At 37.4% G+C, this 13,462-nt stretch overlaps 1 protein-coding gene across 1 annotated transcript in view; it reads left to right on the top strand.

Moving 5' to 3' along the window:
* Nucleotides 1-10,166: 10,166 nt before the first annotated feature.
* foxp4 (forkhead box P4) overlaps nucleotides 10,167-13,462 on the top strand; it is a 306,386-nt gene continuing 303,090 nt past the window's right edge. Inside the window, exons 1-2 of the mRNA XM_077203301.1 lie at nucleotides 10,167-10,229; nucleotides 10,577-10,653. The gene's annotated coding sequence lies outside the window, so the exon portion shown is untranslated. The remainder of the gene's footprint in view (nucleotides 10,230-10,576; nucleotides 10,654-13,462) is intronic.

Consider the following 13,462-nt stretch of genomic DNA (forward strand, 5'->3'; position numbering starts at 1 on the left):
CCTTGTCGCCCTTCCTAGAGCTTCTTACCCCTGGCTTTGCCGCCCCTCTTGGGACTGCGACTGGCTCCTCGGCCCCTTAGGTGGAGGCTGCTGCTGCGGCGTGGGTGCAGGGGCAGACGTAGGAGGACGCCCCTGGCGATGAGCAGATTGAGGGGCCTCAGGCCTCAAGTGGAAGCACCAGCTGATTTTCGCGGCAGGATGTGTCTGATCGCCTCAGTCTGCTTTTGTTCAGAACTGCTGGGCAAAGTTCTCGACCGCGTCGCCGAAGAGGCCGGTCTGGGACACGGGGGAGTTAAGGAACCTGACTTTGTTGGTCTCCCTCATGTCAGTGTGACACAGCCAGAGATGGAGTTCCTGGACCACCATAGTGGACATCGCACGACCCACTGACTGCGCGGTGACCTTCGTCACATGAAGCGCGAGGTCCATTGTGGCACGAGGTTTTTGGAGAACTTGTGGATCGTGATCACCCTCCTGCAGATCCTTCATTGCCTTGGCCTGATGGACCTGCAACAACACCATGGCGTGTATGGCAGAGGTGGCTTCTCCACATACCTTGTAAGCCCTGTCGTTTAAGTCTGACGAGTACTTACAGGCCCGGGAAGGGAGGCACAGTTCTCCATGCCAAGTGGAGTTAGGTTGCACAGCAACAACTCCACTGGTGGAATACGCGTGTAATCCTTAGCCGCCCCGCCATCAAGGGTGGTGAGGGAGTAGCAGCCACCGGGACGGTTTCTGGCAGTAAAAGGTGCCGTCCATGTCCCCGTGAGCTCCTCATGCACTTCCGGGAAGAAAGGCACTGGGTTGGGTTGCTGAGAACCAGCGCGCGCTACCCCGAGACACCAATCGTCCAGCCTCGAGGGCTCGACACGGTGGAGGGTTCCACTCGAGCCCAATCCTGTTGGTGGCCCGGGAAAGCATGGCCATCATCTCCGGGTCCAACTTGGGCACTGCTGCCACACCCGAAGGGGGCAGTGGCGGTGAATCGTCATCTGCTGAGAAGTCTGACCCACCCTCCGATGCAGCGATCGACATCTGATACACACCTCGTGGATGGTCCAGCACGTTCCGTTGGCGGCCCTGCTGGCTGCAGAGCGTGGGAGGGATGAGGTTTCCTAGGTGGTTGGTTCCCTAACACTAATTGTCTTTGTCACTTCTGATCAATTTAATGCATCCTTGCTGGATAAAAGGAAAAAAAATTCTTTAAAAAAAATTACCCCGGACTTATGAACAGTACAGTGCACTTTGTCCATGGATGTTGAAGTAAAAGTATATGTCTTCAGAATTTTATAATAAAAAATAAAACTTCCCCCGACAAATATATGTTCACCCCAATATGTTATAAAAACATGTAAATATTCCTTGGATCACTGTGTCCTTTATAACAATTAAACATAAATATTATTCCTTTATTTTGACCATTAAAATCATTTTGGAGCGATAGAGTAAATTGAGAACACCCTGTCCCAACCAACTGGGCAACCTGACAAGAAAAGCAATTGTCAGAGAAGTGCGAAAACACCAGCTACAGTGCTGACACAGATGCAGAACTATTTTGATAAAATAGCATAAACTTTGAAGCAATCTCTTCAATATTTTTCAGATTCACTTTCACAGAGAAAGTGGCCAGACAGAAGGAGGAAAAGCCTTCAGTGATACCCACAACTCACTAGAATCCAGAGAAAGCAACAAAATATATCTGACCATCCAGGGAACTCCTTTATCATGGTCTTCGTTTTGTAGCTGAAAGAACTGGAACGTTTTTTTGCCATGAAGGTTACAGATAGTACCAAAACAGTCAAATCATTGAGGAGAACATATTTCATTAAACCACAGACGTGCATACAGGAAAAGGATTGAATTCCCAGCAGAACTAAGACACAACGCATCAACTATGTAAAAAAATTCATTTGAATAAACAAGGCTGGCATGACCCAGATTTGTATCCAAATAAAAACCTGCATGAAATAAACATTGCAGTTCACAGACATTCTCCATCATATTTAGGCTAATTTATTCACATTTGAAGGTTTAAAAACAAAGAAATGCAACAAAAATAAATGGTGGCATAGTTTCTTAAAGAGTGTAAACATCATATTGGTTGAATGTATTTGAAATATTGACATATTTGATTTGTCTCCCAGCATATCAGGCTAAAATTCATGCCCATAATCTTAAATGAGCAAATATGATTGCCCATAAAAGAAAGATGTGGGAATGTCTTAATGATTCTTAGAATCAAACGCAAGCTATTTCAGCAACCCACAACCACAGCCCTCATTTAAGTTATTTTCCACTTGCGAATAAACTATTTTTTCTCTAGAAAAATGCTGACTTACTTTGGCTGTGATAAATAATAACTGTTTGAACATATCTGAGCCTGAACAACACTTTTCAGTATTTGAGGCCCATCTAACAAATCAGCCTTTGTCTTTATAATCACACCTCCACACCTCAGTAATTTAACTATAAAATGCTAATTCATCTGTCAAAAATCCCTAATCCAGCTGCTTCTTCTAGTGAACACCTCCTGACAAACCCAATTGAGAGCATTGATGTTAATATATTGAAATAATATGTTGAGCAACATAATGATACCACACAAAATGTTTAGTCCTGCCACATTCATCTACCTCTTAATGGTTAAAAATCACTTGCTGTCAAACACAATACTGGCTTGTGTGCTGAATTTACAGTGAATTAAACATTTCAGTGGAGCCAATGCACTACGATAAATGAAACTTTGCTGTTTAGTGTCCAATACAATGGCTGTCTGAAATCACCCCCTATACCCTTAAATAGGGCACTATTTGAAGGGACAGCCATTTGTTGTGGTGTCCGAAACCTAGGTGGATCGAAAATGGCACACTCCGGCCTTGTGGATCTCCTTCGAGTTCACACTTGGTGACGTCAGGAAGTGCAGACCTAAGGGGCGCTGGCCTCGAGTCCACGAGGGCACGCCAGAGTGTATTTTGGGACAGGCTTGAGATCATGCCACCGAAAGTCAAACAGCCACGAAACTCCTCCCCTCATTTATCTGATTAGCCGTTTGCAAGGATTCCTGGGTAGGTTACTCGTGTGGAGGGTGCGAAAGTGCGGGCTTCGCCGAAGTCTGCATCGAGGGCACAAAGGTGGCGCTTGTGAGCACACTTCTGAGCACTGAAATCCCAAATGGGACACCTTATGGACAAATGGCCATTTGGGATCCAGTCATTGAGGATGTTTTCAAGTGCACTCATTCAATCCCACAAAGCACCGCAATAACGGGTGTACAACCGATGGGCAAATTCCAATCGTAAGTGAGCATCCCTATGCCTTACTCACTTCAAAGGGCAGAACACGACCATAAATTATTAAATTACTTCCTTGAAGTGACCATTGCATGTTCCCTTCACTAACAGACCTGTTGGAAGGGCCCTTCAGGAAGGCATTCAGTTGTTGATTTTTATTTGGAATGCTCCTACAAATTGCGTCCACATTCCAAAGTGCCCTTCAAGGGGTGCAAAAACGCTGTTATGAATTTGCCCGATATACGCTCAACGGCTAGAAAATACCCATAATGCACTGTGACGGTTTCGCCCAAATTAATTCCAGTGTCAGCGGTGAGCAGTGTTGGGATATCTTGTAATGCTTTTTTCAACTATAAAGTAAAGCATTACTTTTAAAATTACATCAAAATACCTCAAAATGAGGTCAAATTACATCAAAATGAGTTACTCAACTCAACTAATTTGTAAGTGCTTCTCAGCTCCCACTAAGGTTTTATTTTTAAGGTTGTTTATGGTGATGTTTTACATACAAAGCATCTATTTACGTATGAGTCAGATCGTACGAATTCATACAAAATTGCACATCATACTTAAACATTTTCATTAGATTAGGTTAGGAGGATATAAACAACAAACAATTTTATATTCTAAGAATGTTTTCCTAAAATTCCCATTAAGTTATGTTACATTGTTTCCAAAAGTTTTGTGAATTTGCAAAATGCTTTTTTTATTTTAAATTAAGAATGTTTTATTTCTTGGTTAAACAAGCATTCTGGAAACATCTGACTATTAAACACTAATAAAGTATGATTTTCGTTTTCATGCAAATATTTTGAGAAGCTTTATCAAATCTGGTGTTCAAAGAACATTGTATTAACTTACAACAAAAATATTTTGTTTGCAACGTTGAGAGAACCTTTACTGATTGTTAGCCCAAATCCTGAGGACGTTCTCTGTTAGCTGGGTCATAAATGAAAAAAGTAGGTTAGATTTGTGGATATTTTAATTAGACAAAAGCAGAATCTATAATTTACAGATACATTATGTATTACCATTATGTATGCCAATATAGTGTTGATTTCATTAACAACAACTGTTACAACATTTTTTTTAACTGAAAACCTTTTTTGTTGACTATAACTAGACAAATCCACAGGCTTTTGCAAAATGATTCATCCCCATTAAAAATGAGATTTTCAATTATGCAACGACAATGAGGCCTGCCAAAGTAGACAGCTCAAGGTATACCTGATCAAACTTACAAAAACAAAAAACATTGACCTATATCCCTTATATATTTGTTCAAACATGCAAGTAGAGATTCAGCAATAGATAATATCTTTCAGGCATAGACCCGTCGTCTGAATATGTTGGCTATACCATCAGAATACCTGCTAAATAATTTCATAGTGTGTGAAAGTGGGGGTTGGTCACAGTCACTGACAGGGGCTGTCAATCTTTAAGAATGTCTCAGAGTGAAGAGTCACCTTAAGAATAGGGGACCTGTAAAGGTCTGTCAGGGTTTGTGAGAAATGATGGATTTTGAATGGAGTGTTGTCCATAGGGAGATAAGGAATGTCAATAAAAGGTCAAAATATGTCTTGTGCAGCAGATAAGTATAGAGTTCAGTTTACTGACTATAGGTGTGATTCAAGTGTAATTGGGTTATACTCAAAAAGCATTGAAATACTTTATGAATCTCTGAGAAAAAGCAGGATTTGTTTTTTGTTCCTCACTTTCTTTTAAAGTCACCATGGAATCAAAATGGACAGTTATTTCTTATGTTGCAGTATTTATTATAAATGATTTATCTGTGCACATCATTTCTTTTTTATAACTTCCCCTCCCTCTTGCAGCGACATATCTTCTCTTTTCTGATCACGTGTTTTTCACAGCAATAGCAAACCAATCCTATAGGCTGTTTCTCTAATTTGCACAAAACTGCGTATGCACCTCAAGATACTTCTGACAAAATTATTAAAGATAATTTTGATTAATTCAATCATTTGCAAGTAATGGGTTTTTTTGTGGGTTTTAGGGTGGACTTTGATTAATTTGCCTATAATATGTTAACGCAGTGCCCAATTTTAATTTTAATTACATTTTCTTAGAAAACAATTCCTGAATTCCTGATACTCATGTGTGTTTAAAGCAAATTTGAAATGGCCAGCCATCCTCTTATTTGTAACTGTGAATGACAGCTGTAATACTAATGTTGTCCATTAGAGAGAACCACAGGATAACCCTATTGGCCCTCTAGCATCAATGTGAATAGCTTAATATTTCCTGATACTAATATTTCCTTTTCACTGGACATATGGTGCCCGGATAAGTAGAATCTACTTAAAAAAAACTAAGGTAACTCATTGCCTTAATTTAATTAAGTAAGCATAACTTAATTGCATCAAGTTTTACTTACTTGATCCATTTAAGTTTTGTCAACTTAATTCTATCTGTGATCTGAGGAAGTGTACTCCCAGAGTGCATTGCGGCATTAATAAATTAATTGCTTTGTTTTACTATTTTTGGCTTTATTTTACCATTACAATTGTATTTGTTATCCTTATTGGGGTTATACTGACAAGACACAGCAAATAAAATTGTAATGATCTAATTAATTAAATTAATTTAAAAAAAACTTTTTACCATTGTTTTGGTTTGCATGCTGAATGTTGAAGTCTGTGTGTGACTCAAGCAAAATTGCTAGATATTGTCACAAATTTAGAGGGGTTATATCAACCCAATTAAAAGTTTATGCCATAAGTGTTAGCAAAATGTTAAAAGATCATTATTATACATGAAATATAGTTATGATATATATCATTAATAAATTCATTCAAAAAATGGAAATAAATATATATAATATTTATTACTTCACTTCCTTTGAAATCATATAACTGATTTCATGTTGCATCACTGCATCAATTGGAAGAAAATTACAATAATATAAATTAAGTTCCCAGTGCCCAACCAAAGGACACACTTATCACAATAATGATGAGAAATTTTAGGAAATCAACTTGAATTTATGAGGTCAACTTATGTGACGTTCTCCCAAAATTGTTAGTTGTTTTGACAATAACATTCAAGATGACTGGAAAATGAGCAAATGCAACTAGAAAGAATGATGACTGCAGAAGTCGAAGAAATGAGTAAAAAGTCTATTAAGGTTTACCCCGCTTCAAAAACCATTTGCCCCGCCTGTGTTATTTTTTATTTTTTTGCAAAATGGTACCCAAACCAGTCAAGTAATGTTTAATAGGGTTTTCTGAGTAAAGAAGGCATAGCATGCAAACAGTACAGATTACTAAATTGTTTTAAGTTCATCTAATTATTCAACATTAAGTAAAGTTGACTAAAAAGTGTTAGTTAGAACAACTGTTCGGTTTTAGAGTGTTGAAATGCGCATCATTAATCAATGTGTTGATGTAATTTCCACTGAAACAGGAAGACAGGGCAGGACATATTGAACAGCTCCTCCCCCTTTTAAAAATAGCCAATAGCGTATAGTTTCTATCACAGCTTTGCCAGTGCCGTTTAAATCGGTAAAGCAGCAGTTTCCTCTTAATGACTAACTGTTTCTCCTCCAAATTGCTTTAAACTATAGCCTTCTGTGCAGAATTCAAATGGGTCCGATAAGTTTTCTGGTCTGTGCAGACTTGCATGATCCTCTTTGTGCTATTTTGTCTCTATACCAGAGCAGTGCACGCTGTTCGTGTGACACTAACGTGAAACCAGACTTCATTCGCCCCAATGGAAAGCATATTTACACTGTCTGAGTTGTCCCCTATCCCCTACATAGTGCACAACGTGCCATTCACCATGTAGCAAATAGTAAATGTGTAAACAATTGACAGATTTCAGCTGCAGCTTCAGCATCATTATAATCTAGGGGCTCTTTAGATTCTAGAAGGCATTTGATTGGACAGAAGTGTAGAGTGATGTCATTAAAATCATTTCCATATTGGCGGAAGTGAGAGATTGTAAGGTTTGAATGATTTGGCCTATATCTTCGAATTTTGTCATTGTTTTGGAGCACACTAGTGTAAAGATAACAGTAAGGCAAACATATAACTTAAAGGGTTAGTTCACCCAAAAATGAAAATTCTGTCAGTATTTACTCACACTCATGTTGTTCCAACCCCGTAAGACCTTCGCTCATCTTCGGAACACGAATTAAGATATTTTTGATGAAATCTGAGAGCTGGATCACTCCTCCATAGGCTTCTTCAGGGATTGAACTTGCAGGCCCCGAAAAGTTATTAAAGACATCGTTAAAATAGTCCAAGTGACTACAGTGGCTCAATCTTAAGTTTATCAAACGACGAGAATACTTTTTGTGCGCAAAAAAAACTAAAATAACGACTTTATTTGAACTATTCATTTCCTTCTCTGTGGGCCTTGAGTCAGTTCACCAGTTTAACTGCATTGTTGTACGTCACACGCATCACCCACATGACCAGCGTTGGCCAATAGTGAGACGTGTGACGTAGCTCTACACTATCACACTAAGTTAACTGACTAGAGGCCCATAGAGAAGGAAATGAATAGTTGAAATAAAGTCGTTATTTTTGTTTGTTTTTGCGCACAAAAAGTATTCTCGTCGCTTGATAAACTTAAGATTGAGCCACTGTAGTCACTTGGACTCTTTTAACGATGTCTTTAATAACTTTTCGGGGCCGGCAAGTTCAATCCCTTAAGAAGCCTATGGAGGAGTGATACAGCTCTCAGATTTAATCAAAAATATCTTAATTCGTGTTCCGACGATGAACGAAGGTCTTACGGGGTTGGAACAACATGAGGGTGAGTAGTTACTGACAGAATTTGCATTTTTGGGTGAACTATCCCTTTAACTTCAATTTTTATTTCATGGGGACTTTAAGGATTTCAAAAAGGTGTTCAGGAGCGGCTAGCTTGTGGTCCCTATGAACCATGGACGAGCACATGCCTTCTACCCCTGAACTCACTACAGTACAGCATACTAGCCAACAGCACATGCATCACTTCTGTAGGCTACCTCATGGTGGATTTAGGCCCTGTCCACACGGAGACGAGTTTAGCTGTAGGCCTATACGTACACATTTTTTATCGGATCGGCGCTTCGTCCAGACGGATCCGGCGTTTTGGGAGACTGAAACCGCTATCTTTTGAAACCGGGTCCCAGGGTGGATAAATTTGAAAACGACACCCTTGCGTCTTCGTGTGTACGGCCAATCCGTATATTTTGTGAAACGATGATGTCATCACCCCACGTGTTGACTAGTCAGACGCCTAAATCAGTATGGTCTAAATTTGAAATAAAACAGCAACAACAACTGCGACTACTTGCTTGAGTTCATGCTTCAGAACCTACTGAGCCTCTTTTATTTATTTATTATTTAGGCCTACTTTAATGTTTATTTGTTTATATTTCTTTATGCTATGATGCTTGTAGGCTATTTTGTCTGATTAAGACAATTCGTATTTTGTAGGGATGGGCATTTCAAGCAAAAATAATATTCGACGATCGCTGGGAATTATTTGATTAGCCTATTTTTCAAAAAACGCACCTCTGCCCCTCATGCTCACCGGTAACACGGCGTTCGCTCCGACATTAAATTTCTCTGTACTGTAGGCCTACATGTTGTAACCATTAGGCTAAAGAAAAGTTAGTTTCATATTTATGTTTAAATACTATGTTATTTTTTCAATTTCATATATGTTGATTATATGAAAAGTGAACATGCGTGAGTAGCCTAATCATAAGATGCGCAATATCGAGACACATCATTTTGACCACTTCATTAAGTTTTGTTTCATATAAAGCCTTTCTTTAAAGTGAATTTCGTTTTGTATAAATTGTATCTTAATTTTAATCAATGTTTCATCAACCAATTGCCTGGATTTAATAAACAAGAAGCAAATATAGCAGACAATTGCCACCAGGACACGGAGGCGCCGACGCGATATAGCCTAACTTGCATCGCACGTAGACTGGAGCTTGTCTCATAAATGAACAGAAACTCAGAAATATATCTGAGCTCGAAATGTCTACTTAAAAAAAACAACAACAATTCAAAACTAAAAGAAACAGACAACTCTCTTATAATCCGTATGAAGTGTGCATTTATCTCTATAGGCACCTTCACAATACTGCGAAGGTGGCGAGTCGGCATCGTCACAGAAAACACTAGTATATTAATTAAATAATTAAAATGTCTCCTTGCTAAATTTGACACATTCATAATGATTAGGCTATTTGCCGGTTCTTTGTGACAAGCTTTATGCGTCTGCTAACTAATCGAATATCGTGACTTATTCCTATTTTGTACCAGGCCATTTAAGGTTTTTCATATTGTTCAATAAAGTTCTTGGTTAAAAAGAAAGAAAAAAAGAAGCTACTGTCCCTAATATTAATGTATACAGCGCGCAAGGTTTATGCGCAAGACTTCTTCTCTGATTTTAGTGTATCTGTGTCAGAAATACAGTGCCTCATACTTCTCTGGCATGTATACTACATCGGTTTCAGTCGGTTTCAGTGGTTTCGTGTGTACGCAGATATTTCCTGAGACGACGCCGTGTTTACGGAATTTTTTTTTAGAACGAAGAAAAAAAGATCGGATAGGGAAAGCTCTGGCTTCGTGTGGACATGGGCTTAGTGTGCCATTTGGGAGTGGAACAAGGAATATTACTATTTTAATGTTTTGTGGGGAGTATTGTTATATTTATGTGATCTGTTTAATCAATATTTCCACATTTATTTATTTGTTTAATTTATATTTTTATCCTACTTTCTTTATTTTTTATTACATATTTTTCTTTCTCTCAATTCAAAGGTTACGTAATATTTAATTATGCCGTCATGGCTCTTTTGTATTCTGTAAGTAAATGTAAAAAAGAAAAGAAAAAAAGGAGTGGCACAAGGCCAACAAACGCAACGTCCAACTGATGGACTCTCAGAATGCGCATGCGCTCCTTTAGGTGAGCAGAAAGTTCGGATTAGTAACGCAGTTATACTGCATAAAAGTTATTAGTTGGCTTCTTGTTTATTTCCGTTTTCCCTCCGAAAGAGTGTCAATCGTTTTTTTATGTGGATCAATTTAGGCAATGTCAACGTAGGCTACCTGAAATACTTGAAGCTGTTTAGCACGTAAACAAATAGCCTAAACAACTTGTTTTTGTTATTGATACTTACACGAAACAAATGTAATCGTCTTAAAGATGGCAAACTTGACAAAGAAGGTAAATATTAGGCATACACTTCACATTTAGAAGCTACCACGTAAATAAATATTAGTAGGCCTGAGTTATGTTTATTTTCTTCGTAGGCCTGGCTACAGGAGACACTGAAGTAATTATGGTAATGTTGTCCTGGGACAAGATGTGGATAGAAGGATTTAAACAGGTCAGTAGACATTTAAAATTACTTTAAGCAGGCTTTTGTACTTTTTATTCTACCATTTTTTTATACACTCATGTTTACATGGGGGAATTATTTCTTATTTCTGAATGCTACATTTCAAATATTGCTCCTTTTTCCATTTTAAAATAATAATAGTAACTGTGCCTTTATGATGAAGGTATATTTCCAGCGTACATGCATTAAATACAGTAACATGCCATGGTATTTGGCTCCATCTGCTGGTTATTCATAATATGCTGGGTTTTTTTTCACCATTAGCTAAATTGCTTTGGTTTGTTAATGGATTTTCCGAACAATAGATACACTTTTTTGTACATTAGTATAAGTATTTTCATGTCAATATTATAAATACTATTTTGTGTTCTGATTGGAACACAATGGAACAGAAATGGACATGTAAAACAGGATGAAACGTAAGATAGCTTCCACTGCATCTTTTGTGTTGACATTGAACGTGAGTGGCAACTGATCGAGGCTTTACTTCTCTTTTTGTGTTCCAAAAAATAAATAAGGTCCTACAGGTTTGGATGAGTAAACTTTAGAGAAAGGTTTTTGTTTATTTGTTTAAACAACTGTAGGCTATTTGTGTATTGGATTGTTGCAGCTGGGCACTGGGCCACAAGAGGGCGCCATAATACAAGGACTCAGAAAAAGCGTGACTCGATCGCCTAGTACAATTTTCCCGTATAGATCAGGAACGTCGCTTTAATCTGTCGCAATAATCACTTTTCAGCTTTGTAAATAAAGTTTATGATATTTTCTCATGTATGTTTTTGCAGTTTAAATGCCCTTCCACATTTTCTCTACTCCTGAACTTCAAACAAAGGTTGATCCTCAAAATGCAAATGTAGGTCTATCTGGCATCTCCACATAATTTGAACTAAACGATAAAAAAAGTAATAGTAGGCTACCAAATCTTTTTTCATTTTACGTGGGAGTCATTCTTGCGCGTCTTGAAATACTCTACACAGTAAACGTCATTACATTAACTTTGCATAAGCTGTTTGATTTTACTGCGTTTTTGAAGCTTGCAATTAATTTTCTAAAGGACGTCCGTTAGTTCAGAAGAATAGCTGTCCATCTTTTGCTTACAAATCCTCATTTAAAAAATCAGTCCAGTGAAATGCCACTCAGTTATGTGTAGCCTACGAAGAGAGTCGTTTTAAGTTAAATGCTGTCCCCTGCTAATAATATATAAGTTAAATATATTTTATTGTGTCGGATTTTCTAAGAACCATTTCCGGAAATGTAATAATATTAAGCATGTGGATTGCTGTTTAAATAGTTTTTATTTCGTTTTTAACCAATAACTATGTGTAGTTAATCGCTCTAAAATAGATTAATTTTGCACTGCATAACCCTTAGCATTACAGTGGATCTGAACTGGTTTAAGTCATTTGCCGCAAGAATAATTTTTTTTAAAGAATAAGTATTTTATGGCTTCCAAAAGCGACCGCAAGCGACATTTTGTTTAGATTATTTTTAATATGTGTATATGTGTCTATGTATGCATATATATATATATATATATATATATATATATATATATATATATATATATATATGTGTGTGTCTGTGTGTGTGTGTGTATATGTATGTATATATATAAATGACAGATGTAACAGCAAATAGCTACACTTTTAGTTTTGTAAGCCAAACAAATGATAAGCGATTGTCATTTTTCATGTTTAGAAAATGAATGCATGCACTATATTTTCCAACACACAATGCAGTTTTATTTATTTTTTTCTTAAAAATATTGCTGTTATTTCCAGTTCTACAGTTTATAACTACAATTTACCTCAAGGTCTGTGGACTTCTCACAGCTTTCTGCCTTATTACTTCTAGATGAAGAGTCCAAGTATTTTCAGGCACTCACTGTACCTCCCTTCAGCCTCTTAAATGCCTGTATTACCCAAGATAAAAAATAATATTTATTTATGCTATTATTTAATGTCGATTAGCTTGATTATACAGATTTGCTAATAAACCTAACTCATTTAATAAAACGCATTATCAAGTGCCATAGGATTATTAAAAGACATTCATTGTGTGCGATATGAGGACAGTTCTGATTTATTGATCCAAAATGATCAACATGCCAAAACACAAATTTAGACAGCAGCAGCAGCACTCCAGTTCTAATGGTGTTGATGGAACCTAAATGTCACTGTATTCCTGACGGTCTTCTGTTTTAACATTTAATTCTACTCCCTAAGAATAATGTAGAGCTAATCTCACCAGATGCTCTCCTTTATCTAAACAAACCTTTAATACTCCGGCACCGTTTTGTAATTAAAAGGGTAATAATAGGCGGTAGGGGGGTTTGGATGCTTGTTGAGGGGGTTGGGTCTGTCGGTCATGTCTGTGCATTTGAATACATGTATCATGAATATGCATCTCTTAACCTAGAGCATTAGAGCTGCGGTTGGTCAGTGGATCCGTCTGATTAATGCAAGTTTTGCCTAATATATGTACAGATGATTTCAACTGAGATCCTCTCGAATACCAGAAATGTAATTTTTTTAATACTTTGTAGCCTATATTAGAATTGCTTATTAGTTAGTAGTTAACAGATTCCATGGAATTAATTATACTGTTTTTGTTTATGTCCTTCTTTGTTTTTGTTTTGAAATATGATTTACTTTTCAGTGAACAGGACAAGATTCTACTCATTGCACAATCAAGTCTAATTTGAACACGGCAGTATACAGTTAACCTTCAGAAATTTCCACAGGGCTTTCATTAGTTAAAAAATATTAAATTCATGTTCATCAAATTATTACTCTCT

This window comes from Siphateles boraxobius, unplaced genomic scaffold (assembly GCF_051911475.1).
Source record: "Siphateles boraxobius isolate OS27281-9 unplaced genomic scaffold, OSU_SipBor_1 5, whole genome shotgun sequence".
Classification (NCBI taxonomy): Eukaryota; Metazoa; Chordata; class Actinopteri; order Cypriniformes; family Leuciscidae; genus Siphateles; species Siphateles boraxobius.